We start from the raw sequence: 12,155 nt of genomic DNA, 5'->3' as shown, positions 1-12,155 counted from the left end.
TCGGTTTATAATATCAATCCCTTGCGTTTATTATTCCCTTAGGTTTATAATATCAATCATGTTCAACCATGGTTGAATGTCACATTGTTACAAGGATTGTCTCACAATGAAAATAAATCATGTTTATTTTAGTGTTTGTAATATTTATATTTGGGTTTACGAATGTTGGGTTTATAATATTAGTCCCTTGGTTTTAATATTATTCCCTTGGTTCATTTTCCCTGGGGGTTTTAGTATTAATCCCTCAGGTTTATAATATAAATCCCTTGGGTTTATAATATCAATCCCTTAGGTTTATTACTCCGTTAGTTTTATAATATCAATCATGGTCAACCATTGTCAATCATAGCCAACCAAGGTCAACCATGTTTGAATGTCACATTGTGACAAGGATTATCTCACCATTAAAATAAGCCATGTTTACTTTAGTGTTTCTAGTATTTATATTTGGGTTTACCAATGTTCATTTTATAATATTAGTCCCATGGGTTTAATATTATTCCCTTGGGTTCATAATCCCTTAGGGTTTTAGTATTAATCCCTTATTTTTATTATTCCTTTGGGTTTACAATATCAATTCCTCAGGTTTATTATTCCCTTAGGTTTATAATATCGATCATGGCCAACCCTTGTCAATCATAGCGAACCATGGTCAACCATGGCTAAATGTCACATTGTGACAAGGATTGTCTCACTTTGAAAATAAATCATGTTTATTTTAGTCTTTGTAATATTTATATTTGGGTTTACGAATGTTGTGTTTTTAATATTAGTCCCTTGGATTTAATATTATTCCCTTGGGTTCATAATCGCTTGGGGTTTTAGTATTGATCCCTTGTGTTTATAATATCAATCCCTTGGGTTTATTATTCCCTTAGGCTTATAATATCAATCATGGTCAACCATGCTCAATCATGGTTGAATGTGACATTGTGCCAAGGATTGTCTTTAGGGTTTAATATTATTCAACAATGGTCAACAATAAACAACCATTTTCGACCATGATCAACCATTGTCCAATATCAATCAGTTTGGTTTGTTATTCCCCATTCAACGATGGTTTATGAAGATGCCAACTATGGTCACCCATGGCCCAGCATGGAATTGTGATAAGGATTGTCTCAATATGAAAAACAATGATGGTGTGTCATGTTTATTTTAGTGTTTATAATATTTGTCTTAAGCTTTATATTCATTAGGCTTATAATATTCGTCCCTTGTGTTTAATATTATTCCCTTGGATTCATAATCCCTTGGGGTTTTACTGTTAATCCCTTGGGTATATTATTTCTTTGGGTTTATAATATCAATCCCTTTGGTTTATTATTCCCTTAGGCGTATATTATTATACCCTTTTGTTTAATAGTATTCCCTTCGGTTCATAATTCCTTGGGGTTTTAGTATTAATCCATTGGGTTTGTTGTTCCTTTGTTGTTATAATATCAATCGCTCAGGTTTATTGTTCCTGAGTCAAACATGGCATATTATGATTTCGACCATGCTCCAACATGGAATTGTGATAAGGATTGTCTCAATATGAAAATTAAGGATGGTCGATCATGTTTATTTTAGTGTTTATAATATTTATGCTAAGGTTTATATACATTGGGTTTATAATATTAGTCACTTGGGTTTAATATTATTCCCTTTGGTTTATTATTCCCTTATGTTTATAATATCGATCATAGTCAACCATTGTCAGTCATAGCCAACCATGGTCAACCATTCTTGAATTTCACATTGTGACAAGGATTGTCTCATCATGAAAATAAATGATGTTTATTTTAGTCTTTGTAATATTTATATTTGGGTTTATAATATTAGTACCTTGGGTTTAATATTATTCCATTGGGCTCATAATCCCTTGGTGTTTTAGTATTAATCCTTTCGGTTTGTTATTAATTTGGGTTTATAGTATCAATCAATTCGGTTTATTAGTCCATTAGGTTTATCATATCAGTCATGGTCAACCATGGTTGAATGCCGCATTGTGATAAGGATTGTCTCACCATGAAAAGAAATCATGTTTATTTCATTGTTTGTAATATTTATATTTGGGTTTATGAATGTTGGGTTTATAATTGTTGGAAAATTATATATTACAGAGCAATGGAACACATAAAATATTGCAGAAATATAAACACAGAAAATGCACAAAACAAGAGAGACACAGATATACGTGGTTCACCTAGTTTGGGCTACGTCCACCCCGAACAGCCAGTCCTTCCTTTCTATTATCCAACAAAATGAAGAGATACAACCTACAGCAAATCCGCTATAATATCCTCTGTTTTCTCTCACAGTATCAGCTCTCTATTTCTCGCTCACTGAACACACATCTATCACACAGCCTCAAATACAATGCCCTCATACAAAGAGAGGGGTTGCTTTCTAGGGAAAAAAACCCTAAGCTAAACATAAGTTCTACCGTCAGATAATCCGCCTAATGAACGACCCAGATTGACTAGAAATTACTACACTTTTACAAGTCAATTTTACATTTATTTTTGGCTTCGGGGGCGCTGCCCCCGAGCCCCCGCCAGGGGACCGCTGGCCCCCAGACCCCCCAGCCGGGGGGGATGGGCCCCCCCGGACCCCCGCGGGGGGGAAAAGTCCCCCCCGCGTGGAGGGGTGTACAAAACTTCCTGGGGTATACATCCGACTGAAAAAAAGACCTCTGAATAATCATGCTCCACACACAACAATAATATTAGTCCCTTGTTTAATATTATTCCCTTGGTTCATATTCCCTTGGGGTTTTAGTATTAATCCCTTGGGTTTATTATTCATTCTGGTTTATAATATCAATCCCTTGGATTTGTTATTCCCTTAGGTTTATAAGATCAATCATGGTCAACCATTATCAATCATAGCCAACCATGGTCAACCATGTTCGAATGTTGCATTGTCACAAGGATTGTCTCGACATCAAAATAAACCATGTTTATTTTAGTGTTTGTAGTAATTATATTTGGCCTTACCAATGTTGGGTTTATAATATTAGTCCCATGGGTTTAATATTATTCCCCTGGGTCATAATCCCTTGGGGTTTAAGTGTTAATCCCTTAGTTTTATTATTCCTTTTGGTTTATAATATCATTCCTTTATGTTTATTATTCCCTTAGGTTTATAATATCGGTCATGGTCAACCAATGTCAATCATAGCCAACCATGGTCAACCATGGTTGAATGTCACATTGTGACAAGGATTGTCTCACCATGAATATAAATCTTGTTTATTTTAGTCTTTGTAATATCTATATTTGGGTTTATGAATGTTGGGTTTATAATATTAGTCCCTTGGGTTTAATATTATTCCCTTGGGTTCATAATCCCTTGGGGTTTTAGTATTAATCCCTTAGGTTTATTATTCATTTAGTTTTATAATATCAATCCCTTGGGTTTATCATTCCCTTAGGTTTATAATATTAATCATGGTCAACCACTGTCAATTATAGCTAACCATGGTAACCATTGCTGAATGTCGCATTGTGACAATGAATGTCTCACCATCAAAATAAATCATGTGTATTTTAGTGTTTGTAGTATTTATATTTGGGTTTACCAATGTTGGGTTTATAATATTAGTCCCATGGTTGAATGTCGCATTTTGACAAAGATTGTCTCACCATGAAAGTAAACCATTTTTATTTTAGTGTTTGTAATATTTATATTGTGGTTTACCATATTAGTCCCATCATTGAATGTCCCATTTTGAAAAAATTTGTCTCACCATGAATGTAAATCACGTTTATTTAGTCTTTGTAATATTTATATTTGGGTTTACAAATGTTGGGTTTATAATATTAGTCACTTGGGTTTAATATTATTCCCTTGGGGAGATTGGTATCATCGAAAACACGTGGACTAGTGAGCTAGGGTTGCAGACTTCTGAGCTGGTTCTACATGGCGGAGCATAGGGGAGGGAGATCCACTCCCTCCTTTAAGCAGATAGTGGTTGGCAAAGGCAAGAAACCCATTGAGGAGGATAGAGATCAATCTGAAGAGGTAAGGCAAATAGAAAAATAAGAGGGGTAGAATGGCGCCAAAACTAGGGAAAGCTACTACACTAAAGACAACAAGGAAGAAGACAATGAACAGAATATAAAAGACAAAGTACCAAAGGGACCATGCAAGCCCAAATCCTCAATCGCGCCCAGAGTAGTGTTGAATGACCCTGTGCTGCGGGCACACAGGGACCACATGCAGACGTATGCAATAATTTGTAAATTCATGGGCTTATGGCCCACTGAAAAAGCTTTACAAACATGGATTAAATACAACTGGAAACCAAAAGGTAGCATAGAACTTCACCTGGGATCAAAAGGATTCTTTACTGTAGTTTTTGCAAATATTGAAGATAAGGACAGAGTGTTTGAAGGAGGGCCCTACTTTTACGCAGCTGCAGGCCTATATATGTGACCATGGCTGATGAATTTTGTCCCAGAACGTGAAACCTTTACCTTGGTTCTGGTTTGGGTAAGACTATACTCTTTGCCTTTGGATTATTGGCAACTGGAATCCTTATCTGCCATAGGAAATAAGCTACGGCGCTTTGTTAAAGCCTCTGAGGCCACTAGAAGAGGAAAATACACATCCTTTGCAAGGATATGTGTGGAGATGGACCTCTCTGGAGCCCTACCAGATGAGGTAATATTGGAAGTGCTGGATGAAGAATGGGCACAAACAGTGGGTTATGAACACATCCCCTTTAGATGTCGTAAATGCCATGAGCATGGTCACCTATTCAGAGATTGCCCTCTGAGTAAAACATGAAACATAAGTAAAACCAACACCATGAAAGATTCATAAAGCTTTCATAATGTGGTCCAGAAGGGAAAAGGGAGCAAACGAGGACCGAAACTACCTCAGACAGAGAAGTATCAGGCTACACAAAATAGGTTTCAAGCCCTAATAGAGGAAGAAAGGATGGAATAGACAAATCAAGTCCAGAGAGGCAGTCTAGTGGAGGAAGAAAAAGAGGACAATGTGGAGCAAACATAAAACAGAAATAAACAGAAAGAGGATATGATGAGTGATGCAGAACTAGAAATGGATCAGGAAATGACCCAGAGCGATATGGAGATGGAGGATCATGAACTACAGGAAGTTCTGGAGAAAGAAAATCTAGATCTAGAAGGCTTTTTGAAACAAGAAACCAAAGAAGGAGTGGATTCATTACCTCAACAGGAGTTCCACAGAGTACAACATCTATTCATCTAGAAAACTCAGAACAAAGGATCTGAAAAGCTAAAGAAAAATGAAAAACAGGGTAGTGAGGGAGTGAAAGCCATGAAAGCCACACTAGGATTAGCATCAAGAATCCCAGGAAAGAAAAGAGGCTAGAAAAAAAAGAATGAGCTGTTGATGGAATGTGGAAAGCTAATGATAGATTCAAGTAAGATGAAAGACCTATCCAGCTACTCCTTTACAAATCTTTGATAATGAATTTCACTTCTTGGAATATAAGAGGTCTAGGTAGTAAAAGAAAACAAAGATTATTAAGTAACAAAATGAAACAAGCAGCCCCGGATGTGATCTCCATTCAAGAAACTAAATGTTCCATTAAAAAAGTAAAAGAGATTCACAGTAAATGGCTAAACAGATTTGAGTTCCTGGAAGTCAAAGAAGAGAATACAGTAGGAGGAATTCTCACGCTTTGGAACCCCCAAAAGATTGACATGATAGATGCCGAACCATCTAGATATTATCTTTCAGTAGTCATTCAGCTAGTGGGAGATAAGTAAATGTACCTAGTTACGAATGTGTATGGCCCCCAAAGGCTGGAGGGTAAACTCATGTTTCTAGATTCATTGCAGAAGCTTAGGTAACGTCATGCAAAAGTCCCTTGGATCCTAGGGTGTCATTTCAATATGATAAAAACACTATCGGAGAAAAAAAGGAGGAACCAGAATTCTAACCAAAGACTCTTGTGCTTTTCAATCCTTCATAGATAGTATGAAGCTTGTGGATATTGTTATGAATAATGGTACATTTAGCTGGAACAATAAAAGAGGAGGAGAGTCTCAGGTGGCATCCAAACTGGATAAATTTATAATTTCAGAAGATTTGATGATCAAGGACAAGCACATAGTTGCGAGTGTTCTTCCCTTTGGAGGATCGGATCATTAGTCGGTTCAACTGGACATTTAGGGCATTGGCAAACCTAAAAATAGACCTTTCAGATTCAAGAATAGCTGGCTCTCCCACCCAAACTTCCATAATAACATAGCTATCTGGTGGACTAAAGATTTAGAAATTCAAGGCACCAGAATGTTCCTTCTTCAAAAAAAACTCAAGCACATTAAACTCCGGCTCAAGGAGTGGAACAAGAAGGAATATGGTAACATCTTTGAAGCAAAAAAAAATTGTGGAAGGAAAAATGCAGAACCTCAACTAAAACCTGATTACAGAGGGTTTTGATAAGGAGAAAAATGAACTGGCAAATAAATACCATCAAGACTGGGAGAACCTATGTACACAGGAGGAGATTTTTTGGAGGCAGAAATCCAAAGTGCAATGGCTAAAAGGAGATCGTAACACCAAATTCTTCCATAGATCCACTATGGCGAACAGAGCTTGCAATAGGATTTATTCTATGAAGGACAAGAAAGGTAACATGATCAGCACGCATGAAGAAATCGAAGCAGTACTGGTTCAACACTTTTGAGGCATTGCTCAGGAAACCTGCTCTAATAGAGATCAATCTATCGGGGATATATCTAAACATATACCTAAGCTAGTTTCCAAAGAAGACAATTTAAACCTCAATAGACAAGTGTCAAAAGAGGAGGTCAGTGAGGTCCTTAAAGAGATGCAAAACGGCAAGGCACCAGGCCTAGATGGGTTTAATGTAGACTTCTTCAAAGCCTACTAGAATATAGTAAAACAGGACATTCTGAACGTGGTGGAAGACTCAAGAAGGGATAAAACCATCCTGAAGGCACTTAACACCACCTTTATCACCCTGATCCCTAAACAGGAGGTAGCCCAAACGCCGGAAAGATTCAGACCCATAGCCCTGTGCAATGTTGTCTACAAATTTATTTCCAAAGTGGTTTCCTATAGACTCAAACTCCTTTTTCCTACCCTGGTGTCAGTGGAACAATCAGGATATGTGGAAGGTAGACAAATCCTTGACAACATCATTCAAGCTCATGATGTTGTTCACTTGTTGACAAGCAATAATAAAGCTGGTATGATCATGCAATTGGACATAGCCAAAGCCTATGAAAAGCTAAACTAGACTTACATCAGAAAATTTCTCACTGCTTTTGGGTTTGATCATAACTGGGTCAAATGGGTCATGGCCCTAGTTACTTCACCCAGTTTTTCAGTCTTGGTTAATGGATCACCCTTGGAGACTTTCACTCCTTCAAGAGGCTTAAGGCAAGGAGATCCACTCTCTCCCTTTGTTTTTATATTCATGATGGAAGGGCTTGGACAAATGATCAGACATGCCAAGGTAGAGGGTGCAGTCAAAGGTCTCCAACTTTCTCAAGAGGGTCGCGCTTTAACCCATCGACAATTTGTGGATGACACCATGCTGCAAGGAATCCCCATGGTCAAGGAATCTCTTGCCCATAAGTAAATCCTGAGAGACTTTTCCATGGATTCAAGTTTGGAGGTAAATCTCTCTAAATCTAAGATTTTTTTCTTTAACACTCACATTGCCATTCCAAGAAATATAGCCAAAATTTTGGGATTCCAAAGAGAGCTCCTCCACTCTAAATATTTGGGAGTTCCCCTTACGACCAAACCCTTACACAAGAGTATATGGGAACCTGTGATTAACAAATTGCAAGACAAAATCAGGAAGTGGACTTTTAGATCTCTACATTTGGCCGGTAGGTTAGTGCTAACCAAAGTTGTCCTTCAACCCATCCCTGTCTTTATGCTATCCATTCTCCCAGCTCCTCAAAGTGTCCTACATCAGCTCAGATCCATTCAAATGGACTTCCTTTCGGGCAAGGGGGAGGATTGTAAGAAATGGGCCTTGGTAGCTTGGGATAAGATCTCCAAACCTAAGAGCTTTGGCGGGCTAGGTTTGGATGACCCTGACATTCCCAGCAAGGCTCTAAGAGCCACATTATGGTGGCGATGGGTTAAAGAGCTAGAGGCACACTGGGCAACTGTTTGGAAAGAAAAATATGCCAACACATGGCATAACTAGGATCTAATAAGAATGTCTGGTCACAAAAAGGGCTCACACATTTGGAACAAGGCCTAGGATAGTTGGAGTTTGGTACAAGGAAACAACTTCTGGGAAATAAGAGATGGAAATCTCAGCCTGTTCTGGGAGGATAGATGGCAACAAGAAGCTATTTTATTAAACTAAGACCTAAGGGATCTCAAGGAAAATACTGATAATAATAGACTTTCTAAGGTCAAAGACTTTTGGGCGAAAACAAATAACAATGAAAAATGGAGAATCTGGAGGAATTTTGATTTTAGGGACAACAACGCCTTGAATGCTAAAGTAGAAACTCTCAAGGAAATGTTAGATCAGAGGAAGATTCTGAAATCTGAGGGCCACAATAAGTTGAGATGGGGCAACAATAATAAGGGTGTTTTTAACCTCAAGGAAGCAAAGCCCATTCTCCTTGACCTTAACTCTCAATTTTCGGATAAAACATGGCTTAACCTTTGGAGACAACAGGGCTGGATGAAAATTAAACTGTTCATGTGGCTGTTACAGCATAGGAAAATTCTGACCTGGGACAATATCAGGAAGAGGGGTATTTTGGGACCCTCTATATTCCAGCTCTGTGAGGCTCAAGAGGAAACTGTGGAGCACCTCATTAACAGCTGTATGTTCTCCTCTAGTCTATAGGATTCGTTTGCCTTTATTTTCCATCAAACGAATAGAGACAAGAATAATATCTGCAACACCCTGACCAACTGGAGGAGAGATTTTTCAGACAATGTAGTTCTCACCACTACTTGGACTCTCTTTCCGAGCTTCATTGTTTGGAATGTTTGGAAAGGGAGGAACAATTGAATATTCAAAGATGAAAAGAGGACTTCCCATTACATTTTTGAGCTGATCTTAAAACAGCTCAAGGAAACGGTCACTACCACTATGTGAAATCTCCCTAAGAACCCCCCTTCAACTACCGACCTTGGAATTCTTTGTGATCTAGGCCTCCGAAACATATCTCCTCAGGGTCTGGATAGAAATCTTATCTCCCTGAAGAATGCAAATGATTTTTGGCATCCTCCTCCAAAGTTTTATCTGAAATTCAACATTGATGGAGCTTCGGAAGGCAACCCGAGTACCGTTGGTTATGGAGGGGTGTTAAAAGATGAGAATGATAGTGTCCTCTTCATCTTCCATTGTCATCTGGGACAAACTGCTAATAACTTGGCAGAATTGATGGCTATGGAGTAATGTTTAGATTTCCTGAATCAGGAAAAAAAGCAAAATGTGATAGTGGAGGCGGACTCTGAACTTATTATCAATTCAGTCAAGAAAATCAGCAGGGGAACTAAGCCAGAAAAAGCCTCAAAAAATTGGAGACTAATTCAGGGCTTTCAGTGCATACAACACCACCCATAGAGCCTTCATATAGTTGACTTTAGGCATGTTCGAAGGTCAGTGAACAAGTTGGCAAACTTGCTAGCCAACCAAGTTGTTATCAACGCAGAGGATAGAGTGGCTTCAAATTGGAATGAGTTGCCTTAGAGCAGGTTAAAGGTGATTTTACATGAACAAGGAAAAAATGATAGGTCAGAGTTTTGTGGCAGAGCCTTGGACCAGGAACCAAGTTGACTCGACCTTTGCTATGGACTGCCTGTCGAGGGACCTTTCTTCTTTTCCGACTAGCTTTTTGGTGGATGGTTCCTTCGTTATTAGCTCAGGCTGGGCAAGAGACTTGACAGGAACTCTTGGCAGCCACTTTTCTGGGAGTTGTTCAAACAGTATCGGCAAACTGCCTATGGAGATGGTTCCTAGCGATCGCACACCCCGCAGGCGGAAAGCGGTTTTCTCATTTTGGCAGTGATTCCTTTTAGGAGGTGGCACGTGGCGGTGGGGCCAGATTGAATACTGTCCCCATCTCTAGTTAACATTTGGCATTCTTAGGAGGTGCGATATGACCCATGACTGTCATATCCATTATGGTAAATCAACGGCGACGAAGGGTCGAGCAGGTTGGGGGATTTGCCAGTTAAGTGGTGTGCTTCTCCACTCTGCGATTTTTTCCGGTGCCATTGATTTGTGCCTGTCAGATCTTCTTTGCAGATTTAGGAGTACACTTTTTTTGTCGGCGGGGTTTGCGTGGGCTCACCATTGCATATTGGTTTCTTTGGGGCACGGTTCTCTCCTTGGCCCGGAGGGCTAGTGGGGCCCTTTTTTCTTTTTCTCTGTTCCACTACTCTGGCTCATTTTTTGGGCTTATTCCTATTTAGCTTTGCTGAGTGGAAAGGCTAGTTTTTTCAGGCCGAGACTTATGCCATGGCCGAGTCTCGGATCCTTTGGAGGGTCTCTCTCCTTCGCCACCTTTCTAAGTGGTTTTTTGTAAATTTGTATTTTATTAATTTTAAAGAAGGTCATACTCTTGCTTCAGCAAAAAAAAGAGGTTATAATATTAGTCTCATGGTCGAATGTCGCATTTTGAAAAAGATTGTCTCACCATGAAAATAAACCATGTTTATTTTAGTGTTTGTAATTTTTATATTTGGGTTTACTATATTAGTCTCATGGTTGAATGTCGCATTTTGAAAAATATTAGCTCACCATGAAAATAAATCATGTTTATTTTGGTCATTGTAATATTTATATTTGGGTTTACAAATGTTGGGTTTATAATATTAGTCCCTTGGTTTAATATAATTCCCTTGGGGTTTTAGTATTAATACCTTGGGCTTGTTATTCATTTGGGTTTATAATATCAATCATGGTCAACCATGGTCAATCACTTTGCGACAAGGATTGTGTCACCATGAAAATACATCATGCTTATTTTAGTCTTTGTTATATTAATATTTGGGTTTATGAATGTTGGGTTTATAATTAGTCCCTTAGGTTTCATATTATTCCTTTAGTATCAGTCCATTGGGTTTATTATTCATTTGGGTTTATAATATCAATCCCTTGGGTTTGTTATTCCCTTAGGTTTACAATGTCAATCCTGGTAAACCATTGTCAATCATAGCCAACCATGGTCAACCATTTTTGAATGTCGCATTGTGAAAAGGATTATCTTACGATCAAAATAAACCATGTTTATTTTAGTGTTTGTAGTATTTATGTTCTGGTTTACCATTGTTGCGTTTATAATATTAGTCCCATGGGTTTAATATTATTCCCTTGGGTTCATAATCCCTTGGTGTTTTACTATTAATCCCTTAGTTTTATTATTCCTTTGGGTTTATAATATCAATCGCTTGGGTTTACTATTCCCTTAGGTTTATAATATCGATCACGGTTAACCATTGTCAATCATAGCCAACCATCGTCAACCATGGTTGTATGTCACACTGTGACAGGGATTGTCTCACCATGAAAATAAATCATGTTTATTTTAGTCTTTGTAATATTTACATTTGGGTTTACGAATATTGGGTTTACAATATTAGTCCCTTGGATTTGATATTATTCCCTTGGGTTTGTTATTCATTTGCATTCATAATATCAATCTCTTGGGTTTATTATTCCCTTAGGTTTATAATATAAATCATGGTCAACCATTGTCAATAATAGCCAACCATGGTTGAATGTCGCATTGTGACAATGATTATCTCACTATCAAAATACACCATGTTTATTTTAGTGTTTGTAGTATTTATATTTGGGTTTACCAATGTTGGGTTTATAATATTAGTCCCGTGGTTGAATGTCGCACTTTGACAAAGATTGTCTCACCATGAAAATAAACCATTTTTATTTTAGTGTTTGTAATATTTATATTGTGGTTTACCATATTAGTCCCATCATTGAATGTCCCATTTTAACAAATTTTGTTACACCATGAATGTAAAACATGTTTATTTAGTTTTTGTAATATTTATATTTGGGTTTCTGAATGTTGGGTTTATAATATTAGTCACTCGGGCTTAATATTATTCCCTTGGGTACGTTATTCATTTGGGTTTATAATATCAATCCCTTGGGTTTATTATTCCGTTAGGTTTATAATATCAATCATGGTCAA

This window comes from Pinus tabuliformis, chromosome 1_1, assembly GCF_031772625.1.
Source record: "Pinus tabuliformis cultivar Carrire ecotype Pingquan chromosome 1_1, CPIR1, whole genome shotgun sequence".
NCBI classification, from domain to species: domain Eukaryota; kingdom Viridiplantae; phylum Streptophyta; class Pinopsida; order Pinales; family Pinaceae; genus Pinus; species Pinus tabuliformis.
Note: the sequence above shows the minus strand (reverse complement) of the source record.